We start from the raw sequence: 20,382 nt of genomic DNA, 5'->3' as shown, positions 1-20,382 counted from the left end.
CAGCAATCCTTTGTGATACTCAGTATCATTCTGTAATTTGAGTGGAATTAAGCTTAAACAGCTCAGAATTATATAACTAAGACATTATGTTTTAAGTACTCTTCTGAGTTAATCTCAGCCAGCTAGCATGACCCCTGTTATACAAAGACGGGTATAGAGAGGATGAGAGGCAGGTGGCTAGGCTCTTCTGCATTGCTAGTTCATGGGACTGATTTAGTGTTTTGGATTTTTCAGCTAAATAATCCTAGGCTACCTTCTAGGGTCAGACAGGCTGTGTGTGAGAAGCTCAGGATCCATGTGAAGCAATGAGCAGAGGCATAAGAAATCTAGATTTGAGTCCCAGCTCCTTCTTATATGCCACCTATGTTATCTTAATGAAGCTTAAGCTCTCTGAAATTTGGCTTTCTTATCAGCAAAATGGATATAATGGTACTTACTCACAGATTGTTATGAAGATTAAGTCCAAAGCACCCAGCACAATGCCTGACATGTTTAAGACCAGTGCTGGCAGTCTCTTCAACTCCTAGTGATTTCCAACTGGAAAATGGTGCTGGGGCAGATATCCCAGATTGTTCTACAAGCAATATTTATGTAGCTAATGATAGTTTTATATTGTCCTATAACTCGTTCTTACACTGATTGCAGTTTGGAATATCATGTTTTCATTATAAATTATGTGTAAATTTATATTTACTTATTACATACCTTTTATGCAGCAGGCATTTTGGAACATTAGAAGTATAAAGATGAGTAAGACTTCCTTTTACTCAAAGAATTCACAGTATATGGGGAAAAGGAATGCAAAGTTCACTAACCAGAGTACAATGTGGGGACGTGTTTTACTCTCTGAATGGATGCACTGCTGTGGATTATGGGGATGGCGGAGAACAATCTGAACTCTGCCTTGTTGGGTGGGGGAGCTCAGACCAGGCAGTGCTTTCCAGATATGCCATTGAACTGGGTCTTGAGATATAATGGAGTTCAGAGAGACACAGAAGGGGTGACGTGGAAGGGCATTCCAGCAGGAGGAGACAGCCTGAGAGAGGCATGGAATGCTGGCCAGGAGACTCAGGAGCCTTCTCCTGTAGTTCTGATCTTGTAGCTCTCTAGCAAGAAGATGTGTGCCTTTGAGAGAGTCATTTAACCTGATTTTCATAATTTGTAAAATATGGGGGCTCAAGTGAGGTTTTTTAACTCTAAAATTTGGTATCTGTGATCAGGAGATGCAGAGAAGCTAAATGAGTCATGTAATGTTTTAGTCAGTTTAGGCTGCTGCCACAAGATACCTTAGACTGGATGGCTAAGCAACAAATATTTCTCACAGTTCTAGAAGATAGGAAGTCCTAGATCAAGGTGCCAGCAGATTTGTTGTCTGGAGAGGGAGGGCTCTCTTCCTGGTTTGCAAATGACTGTCTTCTTGCTGTATCCTCATATGGGGTGGTGGGAGAGAGAGAGAGAGAGAGAGAGACAGAGACAGAGAGAGAGAAAGAGAGAAAGAGAGAGAGAAGGCTCTGGTCTCCTCCTTGTCTTACAACAGCACTAATCCCATCATAGGGACTTCACCCTCATGACCTCATCTAACACTAATTGCCTCCCAAAGACTTCACTGCCCAATACCATCACATTGGAGACTGGGGCTTTAGATACAAATTTTGGGGCAGACACAAATATCTGTCCATAGCACTGAGGGTCACATGATTCACCCATGGGAGGGCCAACACTGGAACTCCAATGTCACTGTTACATTTCGCTCTCCTCCCTCATCTCAGTCCATGTAGCATCTGCTTTGTACATGGATAGTCATTTAGCAGGGTGGAGGCTTCTATGCTTTCTAAAGGAACTCCTTTAGTCAGCTGAGCAGTCTTGGTTATTACCATGTACATTCCAAACATTTTTAGGTTCCTTTGATTGGTTGGTATCCTTTTGGCCTCTCAGTGGATCTTTATCACTCTCATTTGATAAGGACTGTAGGAGCCCTAAAAATTGTTCTCTTAATGCAAATTGATATTCTACTTCTCTCTCTATTAAATTCTTTTTAATGTTTATTTATTTTTGAGATAGAGAGAGAGAGAGAGAGCAGGAGAGGGGCAGAGAGGGAGGGAGACACAGAATGCGAAGCAGACTCCAGGCTCTGAGCTCTGAGCTCTCAGCATAGAGCCTGATGTGGGCTTGAACCCATGAACCATGAGAGCATGACCTGAGCCAAAGTCTGAAACTTAACCAACTGAGCCACCCAGGCACCCCTCCACTTCTCTTCCTAAAAAGATATTAACTACAGTGGAGGTAAAAAAACACAAAAGCTTATTTTATCTTAAGAATCAGAGTTCTCTTGCCTTATAATCTAAAGCATATTTTCTGCATTAAATTATTTGAGTTCCACTTTGATATTTTTCCTTTCTAGGTGCCACCCCTGTTGTTATTTCTTTAATATTTTTCATTAAAATGATGCACTTTATTTTATTTAAATACATTTTAAAAATGTAATAACTTTGAACTCACAGGTTGATATTATTATATTCTTTTTAAAAAATGTTTATTTCTTTTGAGAGAGAGAGAGAGAGAGAGAGAGAGAGACAGCTCGAGCAGGAGAGGACCAGGGGGCGGGGGGGAGAATCCCAAGCAGGCTCCATGCTGTCAGCACAGAGCCTGACATGGGGCTTGATCCCGTGAACAGCGAGATCATGACCTGAGCTGAAATCAAGAGTCAGACGCTTAACTGACTGAGCAACGCAGGCAGCCCTATTATATTCTTCATTATATTTGTTTATTATATATGTTTGTTTATTATATATTTTATATTGTTTATTATGTTTCATTATATTGTTTTCTATTCACTTTAATATAATAAAGCACCTTGTGCCATCTAAAACCTTCCTACACATAGTAAAACCATGTGTATGTACTATGCTTTGGAAAAATTTAAGACTATCTGGGTTTATTGGTTGAATGGTGAAAGAAGGGAGGAATAAAAAAGATAAATAAAAATGATACTATTTTAAGTGTATACGTTATATGAGTGATTTAAAAAAATGGAAACATGAGTTTATAGGAGACAGACAAGTAAGTTTGCTTGATTTCAAGCCCCTGTTATTGTCAAGGTAAATTGTGCATGTAAAGAAGGAAGTTGAACAAAATGACATTCCTTTTTGGGCCTTGAATATTTGCACATCTTTTTTATGATTCTTGTTTCACTCAGTAGCACTAGGGTCATGCGACCATATAGATATAAATGCTATGCTGTATATCTTGTCAAGAAGGGTAATGTCTGTGCCAGGGAAAGGAATTCTTGTTCTTATTGTGGGAAGGTAAAACAGAGTCAGAAGCAAATGAGATCAGATTCAGCTTGTCAAGCCTAGGGCAGGACCCTTGGAATCCAGAAAAACAGATTGGAGAGTGAGTTTAAAAGAAAGGGGGTAGGGGCGCCTGGGTGGCTCAGTCGGTTAAGCGTCCGACTTTGGCTCAGGTCACGATCTCGCGGTATGTGAGTTCGAGCCCCGCGTCGGGCTCTGTGCTGACTGCTCAGAGCCTGGAGCCTGTTTCAGATTCTGTGTCTCCCTCTCTCTCTCTCTGACCCTCCCCCGTTCGTGCTCTGTCTCTCTCTCTATCTCAAAAATAAATAAACGTTAAAAAAAAAAATTAAAAAAAAAAAAAAGAAAGGGGGTAGGTAGGGCTGGCTTCACAGGCATGTGACCTCTGTGGTTGTACAGGTTTCCACATTTAGAAAGGCCCTGTACTCAATTTAATGTTCTGCTCTCATCATCTTAAAAGTCTTAATAATTTTTGAAAAAGGGACCTACATTTTTATTTTGCACTGGGCCCTAGAAATGTAGCCAGTTCTTGGGTTAGGGTAGGGAGATATTTATAGAAGACTTTATTCAAGGTTTAGGTTCATGGGGTAGAAATGGAAGAGTGAAAACTAGAAATGAGTTGTGAAAAGGAGGTTTCAGGTCTTACCTGATGGGTCTCTTCTGATTGACCGTGGCTCATAGGTTAAGAGATCCAACAAGGATTTCTTGTGCCTTAAACTCCTTAAGCACTGGAAAACATTGTGCAGTAAGTTGTTCTCTGTGAATTACCTTGCAGAGTCAAGTTATGGTGGATCAAGCGGGGGCTGGCAAATGGAAATGCCTGCCAAGAGCGGCTCTAAAACAACAGGGAGTGGTCGGCAGGGGGGTGGGCACGAGGGGAACATGGTCTGTATTCTGCTTCAGCCTGTATTTGCCACTTGATGTTCAGCCATGTCATTGTCCAGAGTGGCTGAACCCTGCTGGTTCTTTAGGAGCTAGAAATGTGGATTTTTTAGCTGTGACGGTTTCCAATTAAAAAAAAGAAATGTGCTGTGTGGACTAAATAAAACATGTGTAATTGAATTCATTTCAGTCTTTAAGCAGACATTTTTATTTTTTTATATTTATTTATTTATTTTAATGTTTTATTTAGTTTTGAGAGAGAGAGACAAAGTATGAGCTGGGCAGGGGCAGAGAGAGAGGGAGGTAGAATCCACAAAGCGGACTTCAGACTCTGAGCTGTCAGCACAGAGCCTGATGTGGGGCTCGAACCCATGAACCATGAGATCATGACCTGAACCAAAGTCAGATGCTTAACCGACTGAGCCACCCAGGTGCCCCTAAGCAGACGTTCTTAAACAACTTATTTTCTATAGGTAAACTTGGAAAGTGACTAAATTAATATTTTAGGGGAGGGATCTATGGATCTAATGGACAATGGACCTAATTTTGATATCTTTGGTGAAGACATCCCTAATACAGAGATGGGGTTAGGGAGAGAGCTGCCAGTGGATGTTGAGGATTATGGTACAGAATAAGCTCTAGATTCTCTTTCTTTTCTTTTTTCTTTTCTTTTCTTTTCTTTTGCCTTCTCTTTTCTTTCTTTTTTTTTTTAAAGTTTATTTTATTTATTTTGAGAGAGAGAGAGAGCAAGTGTGAGCCTGAGTGGGGGAGGGTCAGAGAGAGAGAGAGGATCCCAAGCAGGCTCCTCAAGGATTCAGAGCTTGATCCCATGGACTATGAGATCATGACCGGAGCAGAAATCAAGAGTCAGATGCTCAACCAGCTGAGTCACCAGGTGCCCCCAGATTTTCTATATTGGAGGGGCTTAGGGGTTACAAGGGATATTGGTTTACGGGGACCTATTTTGAGCTGTGTTTGTATAACAAACTCATTGTTTTAGATAATATGACATAGATCATAAGAAGCCAGCTAGCTCTCTAGTACATTTTTTCCCACTCTTCAGGTAAGATTGAAATGACAGCAACTGGTCATTTTCAGGAATGGACCGAGGAGTTTTAGGGCTGCTAGCGATTAAGGAGGAATACAAGCTTCTCAACCCCCCAGACCAGTCTTTTGTCCATTACTGTTATGGTTTATTGTTAAAAGAAGATATTATGAGATGGACACATTAGCCTAATGTGTCCATTAGTCTGATGCCATTAAAAATGCAATTCATCTAACCATTTCCCCCCGATTCTGTGCTCACCTTCTGAATATGATTTGCCTCCCAAGTGAATCTACCAGAGGGAGAGAATGAATGCGTTCTACAATTTAGAATATAGGTGTTTTTATAGCTACTTATTGTTAATTATAATCTAATCAATTGACATTCTGGTGTTGTGTTATGTGTTGTGTGTTATGACTATAGTACTGTGGATCTTCCAGTGAAACGTAGAATCTCTTTGATATGCTGACAAACTCAATTTTGAACTTGCACAGCTCAGGGCCAGACCTTATACTATGGCAAATTTGCCAAAATAATGAATGCCACTTTGGGAGACCCTCTGGGGGGCCTTTCCTTAAGTGACACCTAAAATATACCTTAAATGTATGCAACTTTCCTATTTGAATTTCTTTAGAGATAGAGACACGATATATAGTACATAAAAATCATGGGGTAAAGTGGGATAGCCCCATGGAAGTCTTACAAGGATTTCAGATGTTTGAGAGGTGCTGGCTCAAGTGAAGGTAAATTGATTTCTTTTTTAAAAAATTGACTTCTTTTTAAGAGTACTTTTCTAAAACATTTTTTTTTTCCAACAAACAAAGGAAAACTTTATTTTGTGGAAAGAAAAAACCGGGAGAGATTTTTTTGAACCAACGTCCAGCGGACAAAAGCAAGAGTTCAGGGTGATGGCGGTCTCTCACTGTCTGAGTCGCAGGAGTGATCCACACAGCTTTCCCTGATAGGGTCTGTAATTGATATTGAGCGGTAGGGCTCCCCCCTCCTCCCCCCCCCCCCCCCCACCGTATTTTAGCCTTGTTTCTCTGTATTCTCACTTTCTGGTGGTTTGCTGGCCCAGCCCAACTCACCACCAAGCTGGAAAATACTTTATCTGCTCCTGGACAAGGTATGGGGGTGTGGAGGAGCACACCTGGGTCTCCAATGTAGTTCTGCCACTTACAGAATGACTAACGAGTCACCTGCCAACCTCCGAGAGCCATGGTGTACCCCTCTACGGCATCCAACACAGAGTTGCACTCGTCGCGAAGAGGAGGTGCCCTAGAGTCTCTCCCCTCCACAAACACCTTGCTCCCTGCGTCCGAGAGATGCACCTCCCAGGCTGATGGCTGGGGGGGCCAAGGGCAGTCACACGCGGTCGACTCAGACCACCAGCTTCGTTGAGCGCTGAGAGCAGAGCTTGCCTCCCTGCCGTCCTGGGCCTCGGGGTCGGGGCGCCGGCGACCTGCAGCGAACGGGGCTAAAACATTTTATCTAGCCAGTGATCTCCAGTAGAAATACATTGTAAGTAGTGTTTCCCAACTTCATTTGCTAATGGCTCCTTTAAAATGTTTCCTTTGGCAACCAGTGCCTTTGGAAAACATCATGAAATATTTGCAAAGCGTGGCCTTAAGATTGCCCTGAAATTGAGGTATTTCTGGAATTCTCCTGGGGGAAAAGATGTATCTAATCAGTTTTCAGAATTTTTGTTGAATCACAGTTTGCATCGGGTTCCATAAGATCTACCTGAGTGTTCTGGAGTGTTTGCTTACTAGCTATTTGAACCTGGAATTGTCCCAGCATTGACCTGGGCAGAAATGGAACTTGGCAATCTGGATTTTGCAATTTGGATCATATTATGAGTCAACCTGGAATTCCCGGAGTCCAAGACTTCCTTTATTAGTATGTTTCTTCTCCTGATAGTTCACATCTTAAAAAAGAGGTTGGGAATTTGCTTCTTAAGACCTGTCTTAGAACTCAGCCATATTCTCACAGCTAGGACTCAATGAACATGATGGTTAGCCAAATAAAGATTATTTTCAGAAAATCAGAGATCAGCTTATAGAGTAATATAGTTTTATAGATACATTATTTTCTTTAATTCTCAAATGAGGAAAGTGATTGCAGAACTCTATTTCCAAATATGAAATGGTGATTGCAGGTACAACTCAATTGTGTATTCTTAGTGTGTAATGACAATATTGAGAGGAAAATTGATTAGTATTTTTAAAACAGCAGGAAAATTATTTCCTGCCCAAACATTGATTAGTCTTTGAATAGGCTTTCTTACAATCCTTTTCTTCCATAGACTGCAGGGTGCAGCACAGTCATATTTTATGTGGAGTCAAGCAGAGAAACCTACTTGATGCGATTAAACTTATTGCTGCTTTTTCAGCAGGTGCAAAAATAACTTTGTCTTCAGTAGTTACACTTTTCCTGGCTTGATAACACATCAGGACTTCTGTAGTTTTATTTTGATAAAAGAGATTATAGGAACTATTGTATTATGTTATGAAATGTGCAAACAATGAAGTATTGAAGTTTTCTGGTGATATATATTCCTCCCTTTGACTTATAAATAGCAATTTGCTTAGCATGCTTGCATGAGTGCTTTAAAATCCTATTAGCTGAAGGTCACATAACATTAACTTATTCCTGATTAGGTGTTATGTAAAATATAGGGATAAAGAAGACTGAAGTTCTTTCCCTCAGGGAACTTAAGATCTACTTGAGGAGGTAAGACATAGAATTAAGATAAATAAATATTAGATTGAGAGAGTTTATGATGAGTCCCAAATGAGTGGTTTAGAATATTACATAACTGGTATAGTATTTCACAGGAGAGAGATGTTTTCTGCCTCCTGAGGTAGTTGGGGAGCACTCCTGCAGGAGCTGGGCCTTGAGCTGGTCCCTGGGGACAGAAAGGATTCAGCCAGGTGGAGAAGATTAGGCAGGATGCTGGTGGCGGTACCAAAGGCAGCTAAGCCAGAATGTGTCTGCCTTTTCAGCAGTGAGTGGATCTATTTGGCTCTATTAGAGGACTCATGAAGGTGAATAATGGAAAATAAAACTGGAGAGGTAGGTTGAATTCAAATTGGAAAGGGCTTTGAACACCAGGCAAAGGAATTAGGACTTTATTCTGTAGAAAATGAATAAATAGTAAAGGTTCCTGAATAAAAAGAAGCAGAAAATGCAAGACATGGCTTTGTAGTTAGAGTAGAAACAGTGCACAGCTCTGAACTGAGCTGCCTTACGATGGAAGACAGTGGTGAAGAGAAGTGTGAGCATTTCTGTCTTCATTTCTGATGGGAATATAAGTTGGGTTAGCTGTTTCATTTTCATTCTTCCCTTTATTTTTCCTGTTCTCTTTTAAGCCCTGTATAAAACCTTTTTTTTTTTTCAGTCTTAAAATACATTAATTCAAATTTGACCTTCCTTACTGCATGATAGTTTGAATGCCCAAAGCTATTTTCAGTTGTTCCAGATTGTCATAAGAGTTTGATGTCCAGGTGCCAACTGGAAGGGCCAAACCTGGCCTGTGGAGGATTGTTTTTAAAATCTGATTCTAAATTAAGCACTTTGGGATAGAAAAATGAGATGTGGCCTACTTCTAACTCAGCATTTGACTGAAAGTATATGTGTTTTTTCTTCTCTGCTTAAATATTTGTCTGGCTCTTTCAGACTCAAAAGGCATATAACTCAGAGCTAAGAATATTTAGATTCCTCTTCCTTCCTTTTTTCCAGAGTATTTTTTGGCTTCCACTATAAAAAGTGATACTTATAAAGGAATTTCTCCAAATATTGGGTAATAATTCTTAAAAAAATTTTTTTATTCCTAGTCCTCCTATTTCATACCTCACAAATTATTGAAACAGGATTAAAATTTTTTTTGAAATATGAGCCATTGGTAGAAGTTAGACTTTTAAATATTTAAAATTAAGTTCTTTTTGTAATGTTTATATTTATTTATTTATTTATTTATTTATTTATTTTTTAATGTTTATTTATTTTTGAGAGAGACAGAGACAGAATGTGAGTGGGTTAGGGGCAGAGAGAGAGGGGAGACACAGAATCTGATGCAGGCTCCAGGCTCCGACCCGTCAGCACAGAGCCCGATGCAGGGTTCAAACCCACGAGCTGTGAGATCATGACCTGGGCCAAAGTCGGCCGCTCAACCAACTGAGCCACCCAGGTGCCCCTGCTTATTTTTATTTTGAGAGAGAGAGAGAGAGAGAGAGAGAGAGAGAGAGAGCACACTCGCAAGGCGGAGGGGCAGAGAGAAGAGGAGAGAGAATCCTAAGTGGGCTTCGAGCTGTCAGAGCAGAGCGCAATGCAGGAATCCATTTCACATATCATGAAATGATGACCTGAACTGAAATCAAGAGTCAGACACTTAACCAAATGGGCTACCCAGGTGTCCCCTAAAATTAAGTTCTAAATGACAGTGACCACATTGGTAGCAATTGTGATACAGGGGAACAGTCATAGTATACATGTTTTGGAGCCAGAGAAACCTGGTGTCAGCGCCCCCCCTCTGCCATTCAAACTGGGTGACCTGAGTGTATGACTATGATTACACATCATTTTCTAAGTTCCTTGGGTAGAATTCAAAGCAGGTTCTTTTCTCTCTATATAAGTGGAATTTATTTGGAAACTCACAGTGACAGAAAATGGATAAAAACACACATAGACTTTTAAGGGTATCTCAGCTTAAAGACCTTCTGAGACCTGCTGAGATACAGAGTAGAGGATGTGGAGAGAGTCTGTGGGCATAAAGGGAGATTGATGGTTGTGTCACCTCAGATTCCAGGCCTTTATCCTCTCTGAGCCTTAGCTGCTTCATCTTTGAAATGGAGAATAATACTTACAGGGTTGTTATGAAGACAAAAATAGATAACTTAGAGCAATACTAGGCACTCAGTAAAACAGTAGCTATTATTATTGTTGGTGGTGGGATTTGGGTGGGTTTGACTTCTTTTTCAGCTCCACCATTTTTTCCCCTGTATTTTATTTCCTTTTCTACCATCCTAGAAGATGTGGATGTGTTCAGAGCCTAGGATCTTGAGCTAGGAGAAAGAAAAAAGAAAAAATCCTTAGTGATCAAAGGAGTCTTTCAAGGAACATGCTAGGACACTATCATGTGATACTTATACTTTCATTCCATTGGCCAAAACTTAGTCACAGCACCATACCTGGCTGGAGTGGAGGCTGGGAAATGTAGTCTCTTCCCTGGCTGGTCTTTACATGGAAGAGGGGAAGATGAAATTTTGATGGCTAACCAACAGTTTCTGCCAAGGTATTCAGTGTGCTTTTATGACCTGAGTGTTTCCAGTGTCCCCATGGAAACAAAACCAATTATGATGGTATGTAAACATTTTAAATATTCCATAAATGTGTTACCATTTGACCAGTACTCTTAAGATAGAATATTTTATCCTCAGTTTTTAATGTACTATAAAGCACTTTGACTTTCTAATTAAAAAGGTTAAGATTTTGTTTGTAATTATTTAGTCCAGCATTACCATTATTCTTTTTTGTAGTTATGAGGTCTTAGAATTTGGGATTTGATCTCAACAGAGTCTCACCTCACAGCCTCCATTGACATACACTTTGTGTCAGTTTCTGCTTTGCAGTCACAGATACCTATACTGGTCATCACTGCTAGAATTCTGAGGGTCAGGCTCAGTAAAATGTATGCCATAATCACATAACAAACATATAAAAACAATTGTCATGTATCTGAAAATATCCTTTTGTGTACTCAGATCTGCCATTGTAAAAATTTTTGTCTGTTTTTCATCATCTATCTATTTGGGTCTTTAAACTGGATTATTATTATTATTTTTTTAAATTTTGAGATAATTATAGATTCACATGCGTTTGTAAGAAATAATAGAGATATCCTACACACCCTTCACTCATTTTTCCCCGGGAGTAGCATCTTGCATGACTGTAGTACAACAATACAACCACTATTCACAGTGCTTATTTAGATTTCACTGGTTTCACATGTACCCGTGTGAGTGTGTATATGTATGTGTGTGTGGTCCTGTGCAGTTTTATCACATGTATAGATTCATGTGATCACATCACAGTCAAGATACAGCACAGCTTTATCAACACAAGACTCCTTTGTGTTACCCTTTTAGCCCTAACCACTACTCTCCTTCCCTAACTCCTGACAATCACTAATCTGTTCTCCATCTTCGGCCATTTCAGGAATACTATATAAATGGAATCAGGCAGTATGTTTCTTTTTTGGGGGCAAACATTCTGCGCCTAGACTAAGTCTTAGTCATTTACCACAGGAGGACAAAGAACAGCTAATCCCCTAGGCTCTAGGTACCTGTCCTATTTCACAGAGATGTTTATGAAAATACATAAATCTGATGTGCAGGATTTTTTTTTTTTTATTAACTGAGGTAATTGCATATGTGAGCTTTTGAAATTGGCTTTTTTTTTTCACTCCACCTGATTCCTTTGAGATCCATCCAAGTTGTATGTATCAACAGTTCATTCCTTTTTAATGTTGAGAACTATTCTTTGGTATGGATGTACTATGGTTTGATTAACCATTCACCCACTGCAAGGACATTTGGATTGTTGTCAGATTTTGGCTAATACTTTTAAAGCTGTTATAAACATTTGTGTACAGCTTTTTGTTTGTGTGGATGTCAGTTTTCTTGTATGCAAGATAAATGCTCAAGAGTGCAATTGCTAGGTCTTATAAGAGACACATTTAGTTTTATAAGCAGCCATACTCCTTCCTAGAATGGCTGTAGAATTTTACATTTCTATAAGCAAAGTATGAGCGATCCAGTTTCTCTGCATTCTTGAATCCTCGCCAGAATTAGTATTATCACTGTTTTTTTGTTTTTACTTTAGCTTATCTGATAAGTATGTAGTGATATTTCCTTGTGATTTTAATTAGCATTTCTCTAATGGGAAAATATATATATACACCCACACACACATATACACATGCACACAGACACATATATATACACATGTGCACATTTTATACATATATATTTTTTTTCAGAGTAATATCTATTTGGATCCTTTGCCCATTTCAAAATTGAGTTAATTATTTTTTTATTGTTGAGTTGTAAGAGTTCTTTATATCCTCTGGAGATAAATCTCTTATCAGATAGATGATTTACCAATATTTTCTGACATTCTTTGGGTTGTCTTTTCACTTTCTTGATGGTGTCATTTGTAGCACAAAGGTTTTTAATTCCACTGAAATCCAATTTATCTTTTTTTTTTTTTGTTCATTTGTGTGCTTTTGGTGTTGTATCTAGGAATCCACTGCCTGACCCAGAGTCACAAAATTACCCCAATGTTTTAAGAGTTTTATAGTCTTAACTCTTATAATTTAGGCTGGTGGTCCATTTGGAATTAATTTTTATGTATGGTGTAAATATTTCTTATGCTTTAAATTTTTTCCGCTTTATTGAAATATAATTGACATACAACATTGTGTAAGTTTAAGGTGTACAAGGACAAAGATTTGATACACAAATGTATTGTGAAATGATTACCATGGTAAGGTTGGGTTAACACCTCTGTCAGCTCACATAATTACCTTTATTTTTGGAGTGATAACGTTTAAGATCTACTCTCTTAGCAAATTTCACATTATACAGTATTGTTAAATATAGTCACCATACTATACATTACATCCCAGAACTTATTCATCATATATCTTATGCTTTAAAGTTTTATAACTTTATATTTTACATGTAGATCTGTGATCCATTTCAGTTATTTTTGTAAAAGTTATGTCCAGTTGTGCCAGTACTATTTGTTGAACTCAAATACAATTTTTGGTTAAAATCTAACTGTCCCATATGCAGTCAGACTTCAAGCTGGTTTTTCTTCTGAGAAAGAAGTATATCTGAGATGAAGTGGGGATATCAAGAATCTAATAAGTGGCTGTACCACCTCAGTTTTCTACCTGCAAAAGGAAGATAATACTTCTTGCCAAAATAAAAATATAAGGATTAAAATCAGAAATACCAATTTCTTGTCATAAAGGTACTTGATAATGTCACTTAAAAGACTTACAAATGGAATAACATTTGGTAAGTTTACCTCCCAATAAAGAAAATGGAAAGGAAGTTTCTCCTTGAAGATGAAAACATATGTATTATTTTAACAGTTCTAAGGACCTCAAGCTAAAATAATGAACTAGAATAAAAAAAAAGAAAAGAATTGGCTTTTCACATTTCAAGTCTTTTTGCCTGGAACTTTGTTCATCCATGGCTTTTTATTAGGTTGTTTGTGAACAGTTGGTGCACATATGGTACAGTTACACCTCATTAATAGAAAATAAATTTTCCATGTGGTTTTGTTGCCTCTTTCTTTGCAGTTATTTTGCTTTAAGACAAATTTCTGTTTCATGAAAGTTTGGCCTTTCTGTCTTAGGAAATCTCTGCAGACACTTTATGTTTGTTTGAAATTACTCATCTTTAAAAAAAATTTTTTTTAATGTTTATGTATTTTTGAGAGAGAGAAAGGAGAGAGAGAGAGAGAGAGAGAGAGAGAGAGAGAAAGAGAGAGAGAGAGAACATTAGCAGGGGAGAGGCAGAGAGAGAGGGAGACATAGAATTTGAAGCAGGCTCCAGGTTCTGAGCGGTCATCACAGAGCCCAATACGGGGCTCGAACTCACAGACCATGAGATCATGACCTGAGCTGAGGTCAGATGCTTAATTAACCTACTGAGCCACCCAGGCGCCCCATTAAATTAACCATCTTCTCTTAAGTTTTGCAGTCATGCATTAGATACTGTATACTTCATTGTGTTCCTTTAAAAATTTGTATCATTACGTTGCTCAATTTGAAAGACATATTTCAAAAAAGATTTTGGCACATAAGATAAGGCTTTAAAAGTACAACAATCTTCTTTTATTTAGAATAGCTGAATAACTGAGAATTATATATACTAGAGGTGGGTTATCAGCGAAATCAGTGGTTAGTTATAAAGTATATTTTGACAATGTGTATAGTGCTTTCACTATTCTTTTTAAAAGATTTTTTATTGGCATGCAATTTTATAATTCACATATAAAATTTACCTTTTTAAAGTGTACAAATAGTGTTTTTTAGTATTTCACAAAGTTGTGCAATGATCACCACTAATCCTAGAATGTTGTGTTGATTATTTGTCAATCCCTTTTGATTTATTTTTGCTAATTTTACATGTGAAAAACAGATTAGAGGTGGTTTATAATGGGATACTTATTATAACAGTATGATTTAAGATTTCAAAAACACTAGTTGGAAGGGAGGAATAAATATACCAAAAGTTTTAACTGAAGGTAATGTAATATACTTTTAAGCAAAGCATGTAAATCTAAAACTTTCAGTGTGATAGTGCTTCATCTTCTATCATGGATCCAAACTTGTATTCCTAAAAACAGATATCACTCTGCTTCCCTCTTTAAAACGCCCTCTTGGTTTCTACAGCCAGAGGTCATCTTTCAAGTTAATGGATGAGACTCATTCAAAGTTATGAATATAACCTTGCTGGGTGGGTAGGGGTTTGTGTGTGTGGGTAACTTTGCACATCTTTTTGTACCATCAGTTCTACCTAAACATTTTAGAGAAGCACCAATATTTTATATTAACTTGAAGATATTGATTAATATAAAAAATACCTAATGGGTAGAATGCAAAATTTGTATGAATTACATTAGACATCAAATAAATGTTGTGCTTGATCTCAGTTGATAAGAGATATGATACCAGGAACCCTTCTTAACACATGTTCTCTTTTGCCACTAGCAATTCTGCCTAAAAACTAACTGTGGAGTTCTGGCATACCCAAACAAACAAATACAGAACCAAACAACCCAACAAACTCCAGAGCCCTACCCCTCAGCCCTTAGATTGGTATGAAGTCGCTTCACATTGTACTAAATGTCTCACAGATCTGGTTCAGTATCTAACCCTTTTCATATTCTTTTCCTGGAATGTCCCTACTATCAACCCGATCTGCCCTGTACTATCAGATTCCCCACCCCTTCCTCCATTCCTGGCTCACATAATTTCTGTCCATGTGTTCCCTATTATTATGCTGCCCAGGTACATTCTTCCCGTCTCTGTTGCTGTAATTGCCATGGTGTATTATTATAGAATCACAGGAGGTCTGGTTAGGTAGAGAGAGGTGGTAATGGATGTACGTCTCTTTGTAACTGTAGATGCCTCAAAGGCAGGGCTCATCTTTTATTCATCTTTATATTCTGGTACATCATATGGATCGTAACACATAGTGGATATTTAATAAATGTTTTCTTGAATTAATGAATGAACTTTGGATGACACAAATTTGTGGACGATAGTAGTGCAGATAATTTTGTTTTTTGAAGCATTGTAGTTTTTTTTAATATCAGGATAAATTGAGCTTTTGGTACTTGTTATTCCCTCTTCAATGCATTTCAGTGACTTGCTCTTGGCAAGTCAACAATGACCTAGGTCCAAATCCAATGTACTTTTTTAACCCCAATGCTATCTTTTTGGAGCTCTCTGCTGATGTGACACTGTTATACATCTCTACTTTTGAAGCTCTTTACGCTCTTATTTCTGGAACAGTGCCCTCTCTCACATTTTCTCATGTCAACCATCACACTTTTACAGGCTCCTCTTCCTCTGACTGCATCTTAAGTTGGTGTCCCCAGGTTGTGTCTTTGGCTCCCATCCTTCGCTACACCGCACTGGAGCATCTCAGCCACTCTCCCTGTTTCTGTTTTCTGACCATAATCCCCAGATTGGGGTCCTTAATTCAGTCCTTTTGAGTGAGCATCCTTCTCATCTCTGTGCCTCCTTGGCATTGCTGCCAGGATAGTTCAAAGCCTCACAAACTCTACATGTCTAAAATGAAATTTCCCTTCTTTCCTGCTGAATTAATTCTTCTCCTGTGTTCTCATTTTCTGTCTCTCATTTGCTGAAACCACCATCTACTGAATTACTGAAGCTAGCAACCTAGCAGTTCTCTACAATCCTTCTTCCTCACATATCCCTTTCAAATTAACCAAGAAGACCTCTCAGTTTTATTCCCAGATATTTTGCAAATTAATTTTGATATTCCAAAGCTATTGCCTTCTCCCTCCGGTAATGCTGCAGAGTGGAGAGTTCATGTGGGAGGGTAGAGAGATTGACATTGTCCAGCCCAGTGATTGCATTTTGAACATCAGACTAGCATATGGGCATATATCAAACATTAAATATTTGTGTTGTTTTCTGGTCCTGACATTTCTGGACCAGAAATCTGTCTTTTTCCTCCTGACCTACACATGTACTATTTCTTGATTTCTCTGCTGGTATGGACTGCTTTAGAATTCTCTGGACTGCCCTAGACCTAGAAAGACTTGGGTCTTTAACAGAGCCACATGGCATGCCCATTAAGGAATGTTCTTTAGACCTTCTCTCACATCCAGCATACCCCATATTTGAGTGGCAGACACAGGCTTCTGCTATTTCCAGGAGACCTGTGTTCTCCTGCTTGCCACAGAGCTTGGGCTGGAATCAAGGGCAGTTTTAAAATTTTCTGGGCTGCTTAGCTCACTCCATGTCATGGTTACACTGCTGATTTCATGGGAGGAGGGAGCTTACTTCACTTTAAGGAAGTCTGCTTTTTTGTCATAGTTGTCTTTATTCTCTCTCTGTCCTTCCCTACACTTGTCAGAGACTAATTACTTTCTATAGTCATTCCTGCAAGGGTTTCTATGTCCCTTCCATTCCCAGTGCCCAACCCTTTCTAAAGCCATCCTTGTAAAGATTGTCAATCTACACATTTATTATTATTCTCTTCCTTCTGTCACAAAGGATTTGAAGTATTTTACAGCTGTAAGAGCTGACAGATGTTAAATTTCACTTATCTTGTAGGCAGGATTTATTTTAAATATGGGAGTGGTGTGATGGGTCTTGTTTAGAAAACCACAGGGAGAGCCTCTGCCATCAGAGATGGTTACAAATTAAAGACAATACCTGCCTCTTGTTAATCTGTATTTACTTAAGCAGGTGTATTGTTTATTAAAAATTTTTTTTAATGTTTATGTATTATTTTTGAGAGGGGAGAAGGGCAGAGAGAGAGGGAGATACAGAATTCGAAGCAGGCTCCAGGCTCTGAGCTGTCAGCACAGAGCCTGACACGGGGCATGAACCCATGAACCACGAGATCAGGACCTGAGCCAAAGTCAGACACTTAACCCACTGAACCAGCCATGCACCCCAAAGTAGGTGTATTTTTGATTGTCTATCATCTAAGGTTTAAAAAAAGCATTAAAGCAGTGACTTTATTTTTTTCCTTTGGAAAACTGAGGACTATATCCAAACTTGAGACCAACCTATGTGAAAAAGAGCAATTCAAATGCCTGTTTTTTCTTAGAAGTAATTTACCTCTGCTAGTAGGTTCCATGGCTGCTTAGCAAGGGTAATTTGGTTCAGCACAATGTTTTCTAAGTTGAGATAAATTATTCCTTTTAGGAAGTTAGATCTTCCTGGGAGAAGTAAACACTTCATCTTTGAGAAGAAGAGCTTATCAAAATATTGAAAGGATTTGTTGGAACATCTAACATGAAACTTTGATGGGGGAAGAAAAGAGATAAATTTTTGAGAACAAGACTTTTTATAAGGGGATGTCTTGGGTAAAGTGCCTTGTAGGAACATTGGTTAGCTAGGGGGAGAGATCAGATATTCAGGGAATGGGGAGAGGCAAGCCAGGAAATGCAAAGGAAAAGAGGACTGTGATAAGGTACCTAGACACACACTGCCCTTCTTCCTTAGAGTGGCCCCGGCCGGAGCCTGTCTCCTGTGAGCCAAGATCTTCCACTCTTTCAAGGGTCAGTCCTCGTTTTGCTCTTGGTAGAAAATGAGTTCATTGTTGTTTTTGATGTCGTGTCGATTTCCCCCCTGTGGGATAGATAATTAGAACTCTCTGATGAAGAAAAGGTCCTCTCTGTTTTATAGATAATCATTTTGTGAACCGTCAAGTGAAATTCAGCTTTAATCTTCAGAGCAAATGAAGATTAGTTAGGATGTATTAAACTCTGTGAGTTTAATGTTCATGACAAGTGTTTCATAAAGGAAGATGTTCTCTATTATCCTTCGTCAGAAGGAAATTGTTGATAAGAAACCATTTTGAGTAGTAGAATTTATGTCAACATCAGAAGCTAGGGAAGCTGGGGCAGCTGAGCATCCAGGACAATCAGGGCAACTGGGGCATCTGAGATTTCTTGTGTAGTGTTATGTCTTACAAAAAAATCACATATTTATGTAGTCTCTTCCCTCCAGAGCAATTAAGGAAAATATTTATTCTTTAAAAGTAAAACTCTCTTTTAATGGAGTGTGTTAATTCCTGACAAAGTTTTGTGAAAAAGGATACCAAGAAAGATCTTCTCCCATTCTTGTCTTTGTTCCCCCCCTGCAGATAAAATTGTTATAGTTGGATAATCTATTGATTTAGGATACACTGGGTTGGTAATTTTATCTTGATCATCCAAAGAAGGATGTGACCCCAGTGTAAAAAGTCAGACCCTTATGCTGCAAAAACCAATTCATCCTCTTTAAACAAACTGGTGGGAAGGTTCCCAACTTTTCACTGTCAGTCAACAACTATGCTTTTAATGTTGTAGTTTCCCAACTGTATTCCGTGCACAGTCATCTCTAAAGGTTTATTATAGAATTTCTGTTTATAATACAATGATACCTGTGTTTTCTTTTCTTTGGAGTTCACCCAAAGCAGCGTCTTTTCCCCAATTAACTGAAAACAGATATTCTTTATGATACTGTATAAATTTGTTGTTGCTGCTGTTACAAATCACTATAAAGTTGGTGGCTTTAAACAGTAGAAATTTATTCTCTCACAGTTCTGGAGCCTGGATGTCTGAAATCAAGGTGATGGCAAGGCTGTGCTCCTTATCAAGGCTCTAGGAAAACATCTGTTCCTTGACTCTTCCAGCTTCTGTGGCTCCTGGCTTTTTTTTGGCTTGTGGCTGCATCAACTCCCAATTTCTGCCTCTGTGGTCATATCAACTTCTTGTCTGAAAACTCCTTCTAACTACATTTAGGACCCACTAAATTCCTCAAGATCTTTGATGCAATTACATTTTGTCATACGAGGTAGTATTCACAGATTCCAGGTATTAGGGTGTGGACCTCTCTTTTTGGAGGCCATCATCCAGCCCACTTTGTCCTTTCTTCTTTGTCTATAAGATTTAGAATGTTCTATCTATTCTGCCTGCAGTAAGAATATATCATCATAATCTTTCTAAAATTCTGAGTAGATCTAGATAGAGGTGAAAATATGAACTTTTGCCTTTCCCAATAATCAACCTAGATTTAATTATTCATGTTATAGACTGCACTAGTGGAATAGATAATAGAAAATATGAAAGGGAAGATAATCCCAGTATCAGTTATGTTTGACCTTGGCCAACTGTAATGTAGAAAAATATTAAAATCGTTAAAATATTCAAAATCATTTTTACCATCATTTATACAGCTGGGAAGTATTGAGCAATAAGAGATACATTTGGGTTATGCTGAATGGGTATTGAAAATAATTTATTTGAGGTTGAAATTTTGTCAGTGAAATAACCTGTAAGGTGCATACATTGTGAGCATTAGCAAGAGTATTTTGATATCAAGTATTTGTGAAACTAAAGATAGTTGGCACTGGATTTGTTTCCAATTTAATTCATTTTGACAGATGATAACAAAATGTTTCTTCTTTTTATAGTATTCAGAATAAAGAGACATGTAATGTCAAACTTTAAATAAACTTTCTCTGCCTGTACCTGGACTTACCTTACATAAATAGATGTTTATAATTATGAATCCACATACATCAGTTACTGATAGCAGTGTCAAGTTAGCGTGCACCCAATTAGTAAGGTTACTGGATTTTTAGGTGGTCTTGGAATGCTAAGCAGGCAATGCCAAGTTATTTAGAGAGATCTTTCTTTCAGACCTTAGAAATGTCTTTTGTGTGTAAACCAGATAGATATCTTGACCACTATGTGGTTCAGCTAGTTTAAAAGTAAAGACTGGGGTCTGGGAAACAGTTATTCCTGTTTGCTGATGTGTACCTGAAATTCAGGGAACTCATTTTGAAGGAGCCAGAGCCACTTGGTGTATCTCTGGGG

At 38.4% G+C, this 20,382-nt stretch overlaps 1 protein-coding gene and 1 long non-coding RNA gene across 3 annotated transcripts in view; one reads left to right on the top strand and one right to left on the bottom strand.

Moving 5' to 3' along the window:
- The window catches only part of PPM1L (protein phosphatase, Mg2+/Mn2+ dependent 1L), a 287,828-nt gene that overhangs the window by 69,743 nt on the left and 197,703 nt on the right, over window positions 1-20,382 (top strand). The gene's annotated exons all lie outside the window — the stretch shown is intronic.
- On the bottom strand, window positions 10,143-10,559 carry LOC125921193 (uncharacterized). The gene is made up of 2 exons (XR_007457332.1): window positions 10,425-10,559; window positions 10,143-10,298 (listed from the first exon to the last, which is right to left on the bottom strand). It is a non-coding gene; the product is annotated as an uncharacterized LOC125921193 (long non-coding RNA).

The sequence above is a fragment of the Panthera uncia genome, chromosome C2 (assembly GCF_023721935.1).
Source record: "Panthera uncia isolate 11264 chromosome C2, Puncia_PCG_1.0, whole genome shotgun sequence".
Lineage (NCBI taxonomy): Eukaryota > Metazoa > Chordata > Mammalia > Carnivora > Felidae > Panthera > Panthera uncia.
Note: the sequence above shows the minus strand (reverse complement) of the source record. Positions and strands in the feature narration are given on the sequence as shown.